This window comes from Anomalospiza imberbis, chromosome 8, assembly GCF_031753505.1.
Source record: "Anomalospiza imberbis isolate Cuckoo-Finch-1a 21T00152 chromosome 8, ASM3175350v1, whole genome shotgun sequence".
In the NCBI taxonomy this organism is placed as follows: domain Eukaryota; kingdom Metazoa; phylum Chordata; class Aves; order Passeriformes; family Viduidae; genus Anomalospiza; species Anomalospiza imberbis.
Genome location: NC_089688.1, coordinates 11,923,312 through 11,931,253, shown reverse-complemented (window position 1 = coordinate 11,931,253; position 7,942 = coordinate 11,923,312). Strand labels below are relative to the sequence as shown.

At 40.4% G+C, this 7,942-nt stretch overlaps 1 protein-coding gene across 12 annotated transcripts in view; it reads left to right on the top strand.

The window, feature by feature from the left end:
* Nucleotides 1–7,942, top strand: part of ZMIZ1 (zinc finger MIZ-type containing 1) — a 717,720-nt gene that overhangs the window by 358,970 nt on the left and 350,808 nt on the right. For 7 of the 12 annotated variants that reach the window (XM_068197360.1, XM_068197349.1, XM_068197353.1 and 4 more), the window contains exon 1: nucleotides 7,309–7,465. The exons of 1 other annotated variant lie outside the window; for it this stretch is intronic. The gene's annotated coding sequence lies outside the window, so the exon portion shown is untranslated. Of the gene's footprint in view, nucleotides 1–7,300; nucleotides 7,466–7,942 lie in introns of those variants that run through there. 4 more of the 12 variants (XM_068197346.1, XM_068197348.1, XM_068197351.1 and 1 more) reach the window with 3 other exon arrangements.

Below are 7,942 nucleotides of genomic sequence, written 5' to 3'. Positions count from 1 at the left end.
TTCTCCTCTGATCCAAATACATCTGCTACCAGAGAAGAGCAAGGGCAAGCTGTCCTGTGTGGTATGAAATAACCTGTCCCTTGCCTCAAGAAAGGGAAGGGGAAATAGGATATCTATATAATGCAAGGGTGCTCCATCTGCCTGTCTTCTGTCCTGCAGTGCAAAGTCTGTTGCCATTGCTCCATGAAAATTAGAAAACAGAAGTCTGTGTGCCAGTAGCATTAAAAATATGCTTCTCTCACAAATTATAGGTTGCAGATAACCATGTGAAGTGGCTGCAGTACTTAATAAGAGTCTTTAGCTCTGTCAAAGACACCTATGCTGAAGCAACTGTAGCTGCCCTCTAAGAGCTGTTATTATTATTATCCTCTAAGAGCTGTTGAAGTCCTGTCTGTATTTACAGGCTTTCAGTAACAAAACTGTGCCCTGTGGATGGGGACCAGCTGCTCATTCAGGGCACATAACCCTCTGCAAGGTGCTGGGGGTTGTGACTGGTCCTCTCTGACACCCTTCTGAGCAGGGGCCAAGCTGTTGCCAAATTGCCACATTTCTCCCAAAAAGACATGGATGAACAGACAAGAGTGAACATGCTGTTTTGTAAGTCCCACGCTGATTATTTTAATGACCATGGGCCCTTCTGGAAACCTTGTGGGGGGTAGAGAACATCACAGATGTGACAGGAGCCCAGCAGACTAAAAGCAGTCCTGGGGGACCCACTTACTCATGGACAGATGCATATGCTCACAACAGACATCCCATCATCCTTACTCCCATTACCAGTTGTAACTATGAGCATCCAAGGTAAACCCCAGCAGTATTCAGCTGTTATTCCCAGTCAGTGGGAGCTGTCCTGATTAAACTTAAAGAGTGCAGCTCATCGAGTATTTGAAACTCCACTTAAAAGTAAATATTGACATGGTTTAAAGGGATTAACTAAGATGACTGGATTCTTGTTAAAAACTTTTTGTGAGTAAAAAGAGCCTTTTACAAAGTCTTCACAGTGTTTTGAGATGTCATTTCCTGTGATAAAATGGAAAAAAAAGGGAAAACTTGCTTTAAAAGAATATGAAAATCTCATGTTCCTAAACACTTACTTTTAAATGACCAACTCTTAAAATAATAGCTCTCATAAAACTACACATCAAGTAGCTCTGTGTGTGACTTATTAAAGGACGGTGGGTGATGCCGCACTGGCAGCAAAGAGGTAAATAGATTAAATTTCCCAGACCCATATTCTTTACTGTATGTAAGCAAAATGAAGTGGTCAGTTCTGAATTTTGTCTTCTTTTATTTCTCCTAAGTGCAGAACATTTTGCTTCTCTTCATCAGTCACCCTGTGTATACAATGAGAATAATACCTGTAACATCAGCTACAGAGGAGATTTATAGGGATGGTTGGAGGGATGGAGGGAGGGAGGAAGGAAGCGAGGAGCAGGACTTTGCCACACGTGCCTGCTCTCCAGCAGGAAGACTGAGTGGTCACCCCGGAGCCCATGACTAAGCCAAAGCCAGAGAGGGAGGCTTTTCCCCCGCTCTGTGGTGGAATAACCCCCATGGCTGCTCTGTGCCTGACCCCGTGCTTATCTCCCGATGGAGCTGGAGCCTGCAGTTTCCCCAGAGCCGCTATCAGCGTTTCCCAGGCGATGTGAGCCACAGCAGGGGAGAAAGAGCATCCCTTGCACTGCCTCTCCTCAGCAGCAGCCCGGCCCAGCCGGGGCGTGCCAGCCCAGCCAGCTCCAGATGCACACGCAATAAACCACAGCATGGGCTGCTGGCTGGGGCTGGGCAAGGAGCCTGGGCTATTAAAGAGAGGAAGTAGAGATAGTAGATAGATACCAATATTAAAAAAGTGTTTGAAATCAAAATAAACGTCAAAAAGAGCTCCCAGTTTTCTTTCAGCAAAAATCATAGAATTAAATATTTGACTTAGTAAATTCTTTATTTTAGAAAAGCAAATTTAAAAATGCCACAGTGATGAACAATGTGTAAAAAAAGCCATCATATTATTCTTGAATGAGGTTTAATAAAAATCAAATAAAAGCAATTATCTGAATTTTCAAGAGGATCACTTCTTCCTTCCCTGAGGTACAAAAGAGAATGATTTCAGGAAATCATTAGAATCAGAACTGGCGCTGCACAACAGAGCCAGTGTTTGCTGTACAAAGACAAACAGAAATCTCCTCCCAGGCTGACAGGCTCCTTGCTAAAGCTGTTGGAGTGGAAATTCCATCTATAGGTGAAGAAGGGTAATTAGAGGCACAAGAATTTCTTTGTAGTAGGGCTGGCTTTTCTACTCCAGCGCAGGCTTCAGCTTTTCAAGTATTCATATTCTTTACTCATACAGAAGAAATTGGACACATCACAATGTTCAGAGCTGCCCACAGATCCCTCTAAGCAGGTACATGTGAATTAACACCCACTAGCACACCCCACGTAGCACTTGCCTGCTCTCTCTTACTCCTGTGTAAATCCTGACTGCCCAGTTTATCCTTTCCTTCTGCCCCTCAGTCATCTCACCTGATGGAGAAAGTACAACATACACTTCTCAGTTGGAAAGGGAAATCCAAATCTCTTGTGAGAATGTGGTGATTTCAATGACATTTTCAAAGGCAGAGAGCAGAAATGCATTATTTCAATACTCTAATTTATTCTGATAAGAGGAAAACATTTCATGCTGACTCATTTCAATTTCTTTGGATTCCAATGTTATGGTATACTAAGTATTGCAATATTGATATTATTGTTGAATATTTTGATGACAAGCATGTTTTTTTTAAATATGCATGAGAAATTTTCAATGTGCCAACTGTTTTCTATTCACACTTTGAATGAAAACAAATCCTGAAGTAGAAATCTTACCATCAAACTAAGAAGTACAGACCTAGATTAGACATACACCACTTGACAGCCTGACTCAAAGGACCTCCACTGACTTTAGAGGAGCAGCTTTATCTTGAAGCATTGTTCCAGGAGAGCAGAAGTCTGTCCTCTGTGTTACCAAGCACCACTTCTGAATGGTTAAAGACCATTTAAAAGGGGCAGCTCTTGCCCTACTTGACTGATATTCACAAATGCTCTGACTTCTGCCAAAGGAGGACAGCTGAAGTTGGATGCTACATTTTCACTGTGAATGTCCCATGGCTTTGCTGTACTCTCAGATCATTTAGGACTTGATTCAGTCTTGCAGAAATGGGTCCTTACATATCTCATAAACTATTACCACTTTTCCTATGAGCCTGCATCTTGCCCTGAAGTCAAACTCTTCATCACTGATTTTTGGCAGCCAAACAATTAAAGAAGTGGACACCAATTTAAAATGTACCAAGAAAAACATAACAACAGAAATATAAAATTGAAGGAGAGAGACAGGAAGCAAAGAGCCCCTGATTCTAATCTTGCAACAAATTGTATGTAAATGGCCCTCAGAGAAGGCACTGGGCTGCCTGAGTTTCCCTGTTGAGCATTTTGTACAACTTGGGTCTTAACTTCATGTCACAAAAGCAGAATAAAATCACTGAAATGGAGAGAAGTTTGACTCTACTCCCATCAATGCCCAGTGGGATTCATTGTTCATCTTCCTTGAAAAGAAAGCAACAGCCTTCTTGCTACATATGTTTTATAATACTTGAAATTTAAGGACTGTTGGGCCAGACTGCCAGGTTTTTCCGCATACATTCTCCCCAGAGAAATTGCTACCTTCTTCAGTAGTCTCAACAGCAAAAAAGACTGAGAAGCACAGGGTTTTCAAATTAAAACATGAAAAATAATCTCACTACAGATGTCTAAATATTTCATGAATTACATGAATTCAGCTCTGGCAAGATGTGTCTTCCACATTGCTGTAAAACAGCAAAAAGATTGTTCATATATTTTAAGAGATCAGTCAGTTCTCTCTACCCTTTCCTCTAGTTCAATTTAAAACAAGAGAGGATGGATGTTTCATATCAGACTAAGGGATTGTTTTTATCACTTTTTTACATTTTCCTATCTCCATCATTTGTGACAGAGATGGATAGTTGCTCTGCTTGTCTCTTCCCTGCTCTGTAGGGCCAGACAAAGTCTCCCTTTAGTCCCTAAGGACTGATTTTAAAATACCACACAGAGAAGCAACACTGCAAAGAGGATGGGCTGCATTAGCAAGGATCGCTGATAACTGGGATTTCTCTCACCTGTGGAAATGATGAAGCAGTACAGGCAGCATGAGAATTCATGCTGCTTTCTTCTCACTAAGATTTCCTTTAGTAAAGTGCCTTGTGATGTCAGGACTTTGATGAGGGTACCTTGTATCCCACTGATCTCATCTTCAAGTCCTACTAAGGCACTGTAGAATGCAAGGTTGGAGGAGTCACTGCTAACTTCCACTCTTCCCATCACATGAAATTATGGAGTGTGAATCAAAATAACTTTGGTCCTTTGTTTCCATCCACAAGTTTGATTCAGTGTTTAAACAAAACCCATAGTAGCAGCCATACAATGTGTGCTATAGGTGCTTCCAAGTTTTGAGAATATTTCAGATTTTTAAAAATGTAGTAAGAAGTGGTCTTGAAGCCACTCTACAGCTTGGGACGATTTTGATAGTGTATAACTGCTGCATGCCAGTTAGCAAAAGAAAATAAAAAATACAGAAAAGTAGCATTCACAAAAAGAATTTCATCAAAAGTGAGGAAGCCATTAATTTAGGTCAAAATTGCTGCGTGAGCCACTGTTTAAAACAAAACATTCACAGAAAATGTAGAATCACTAACAGGAAATCAAATGGCTGCTGTTTCAGTGTGTATACTGGAAAAATGTGCATGTATAGATTAAATTAAATAAAACCCCACAGCTAAAGAAATTATTACTTAAATGATTACTTTTCTGTTTTCAAATTTTCAAGGGGAAGGGAAAGTAGAACAAGTGTAATTTTGTTTGGAACAATAGTGCTATTATTCTTCCTTAAAAGAACAAGCACAGCAAACAAACTACTGCTAGCACGCTTCTCTTTTTCACCATATATTGTGATACAGCAACTAGAAAATAACTGCCCAGCTTTGGCTCACACCAGGGATGAATTTATGGGGCTGTGCCTGCCCTGCAAGGGCAAAGCTCCACAGCTGTTTGTAGGAGGTTAGGAAAAACGACATACCTATGTGGTTTAAGTTCCACTGAAATGACGATGACTCAACACAGCCATTTAAAATATGCAGACACTGTTGCTGACTTGTTGGAACAAGGCACTCGACAATGCAGTTTCCCTTTCAGAAACAGGTTCAGGTGCAGGTTCTGGTCAGGCATCTGCCACTGATTTTTGAGTAAATCCTGATGCCTGGATTCGTGAGAGTATCTTCTGTTGCTGGGTGCTTGGGTTGCAAATATCCTGTAAAGGGCAGCTTCGCTGTGGACAGGTTTGAAACAGACATGGTTTGTATATTCCAACAGTCCCTGCTAATAACCTGCTGTGTCAGCATTTCTCAGGTGAGGATCTCAGAGCAACCAGTTCATTTCACAACCACCACCTGTGAGGCCCATTGATATGCATATATTTGTATTTAGTAGATCTACTTGTATTTAACAATGTCTATTCATATGTTTCAGACAGGCCAAAAGAATCCCACAGATGTTTAATTTCCAAATAAACTGTTTGCTAACTGCAGACATTTTCATGTCCAAACTATCAATTTGAGACACTGTGAACATGATTTTCAGACAAGTAGAGTGCAAGTTTACTTGCTAAGAAATGTGAATGTCAGTTGTACCATCAAACTGCTTTTCCTAATTTGATTAACCAAAACTGTTTTCATAAATTAGGCACTGACCAGAGAGATGCTTCACAAAAAAAAAAGGTGCTTGCACTGGAGCAGTAAAGAGTGAGTAGGACTAGCACTAAAACATCTACATTGCCTCTTTCTATTGGTTTTCTAAGTGACTGTGGTATGAGTCATTTCACCTTTTGATGATAACAGTTTCCCCACCTGTAAAATGGAGATGCTGGTACTGACCCTGCTGGTAAAAAGATCTTTGAAACATAATGGAAAAGCAACACTGACATTTAGGCAATATGAAGAGCTCTGTGTATACACCAGGCCTGGCATCACCAGTGCTGCAGTGCACAGCTGGAGTATGAGATATCAAAAGGACATATATGGAAAATATTAGCAGATATCATAAATGCCTTCAATTCACTAGCTCTTAAAAAAAATCCCTCGAGCCCAGGCAAATTAATTTTTCTCCTTGTGAAATGTAAATCTTCCCCACACAGCGGCATGAGGTTTTTCCTGTCTATGCAAATATATTTGGGCAACACTGGGTCCAGGGGACCTTACTGGATGGCAGGCTTACTCAGCTGGGGTAGTCCTTTTGCTGGAAGTAAGTGTTTATCATACAAGTTACCACTAGACATAAACATCCAAAAGACCTTTGGTCCTGCGTTAGCACAAGTTAAAGCTTTAACCTAACCTGGCAATGCTGCTGTACAACAAAGACAAGCTGAAATAAATTCCCTACAGACACACAGAAAATGTTCTCCAGCTGTAACCCACCTCGTCTGCTTTCCACTCATGCCCTCAAACCCCATATTCCATGGTTTTAGACATCCATCATCCATTATCTGAAGGACAGATGAATTTACTGAAAAATTAAAGCAAATTAATACAGCAGATCACCATTTTAGCAATGCTTCTCTTTTTTCAGAAATACTGCATTTGTGTGAAATCTTCTGCTCCAGAAAGATTCTCACTTAATTATAAAATATTACTGCAAATTGAAAATTTTAAAATGACACCTTACCATCCTTAAACCCCATCAAGAACAAGTATAGGAATTTTTTATTAGCATAGGGGGGAAATGCCTTGAAGATATGACTGTTGTTAAAAACAATGCTGAAATTACTCTGTCCCCAACAGCTTTTCTTACTGGATTGAACCCCACCAATTAAAAGCTGTGTTTAAAATATTTTTATTAGATTTGACACATTGTTATCACATACCTACATTTTTTCTTTAATTTTAGCTTTAAAAGTGAAAGAATATCAGTATCAAATGTAGTTTTGGTAATTTTTTCTGTTCTGTTAAGTAAGTGCAGAAACATTTATTAATCCACTTCTCAGAAATAGGACTGGGGCATTTGCAGGGAGAAGGGGTTGTTTGAATTTAGTTGCTTTTTGTGTTATTTGTTTGGTAGCTTTATTTTTTTTTTTTAAGCAGAAAACAGTTAGCAGATTGGACATTCAAAAATAAGCTTTTAAAAAAATAACAGCATTCCTGACAACTCCTCCAGCTCAGGAAGTATTAAAGAGAGAGCTCATTATTGCCCCAGCTGTGGCTGAGGAGCCAATTTGAAACAGCTGTACTAAAAGCCCTCCTGAAATTAGCAGCTGGGTACACCCCAGGGAATCTTGAAGGAAGGATTGGAGTGCAGCTTTACAAGTGTCTCAGGGCTGTGGTTTGGGATCTTCTGTTACCCCAGGGGCCTGTCCTCAGTCCTCCCGGTAAGAAGTGCAGCTTGCATTGTGCTGGGCACAGTAATGGGAGGAGATGTGGACAGAGAGCATTTTGACCCATCCTATATGGGGTTAGATCTAAAAATGTAGCAATGTGTGGGTTTGAGTCCGATAAATCTTCTCATGGTTTTGTTGTAATTCATGAGGAAGCTCTCTTTTGTGCCTTGGCTTAAGCTCTCAAGTTTTAGTGGCTTAAAGCTCTTGTGCTGATTCTCTGTTGAGGTGTCCACGAGTGAAGGTGGGCAGCTGTGAGGTTGCTGCTGTGCTGTGGAACCAACACGCACACTCATAATCAAATGGGGGGTGATGGCATACAGGTTATTTCTGCATTAAGTGCAATCAGATTGATGCTTTATAAGTGGTCTAAGTCTTGTGAATGTAGACAATTTTCAATGGCTAAAAAACTCGGTACTTGACTTAAGTGATTAAGATCTCAGCCACTGTGATTTGAAAGGGAAGGCTTCT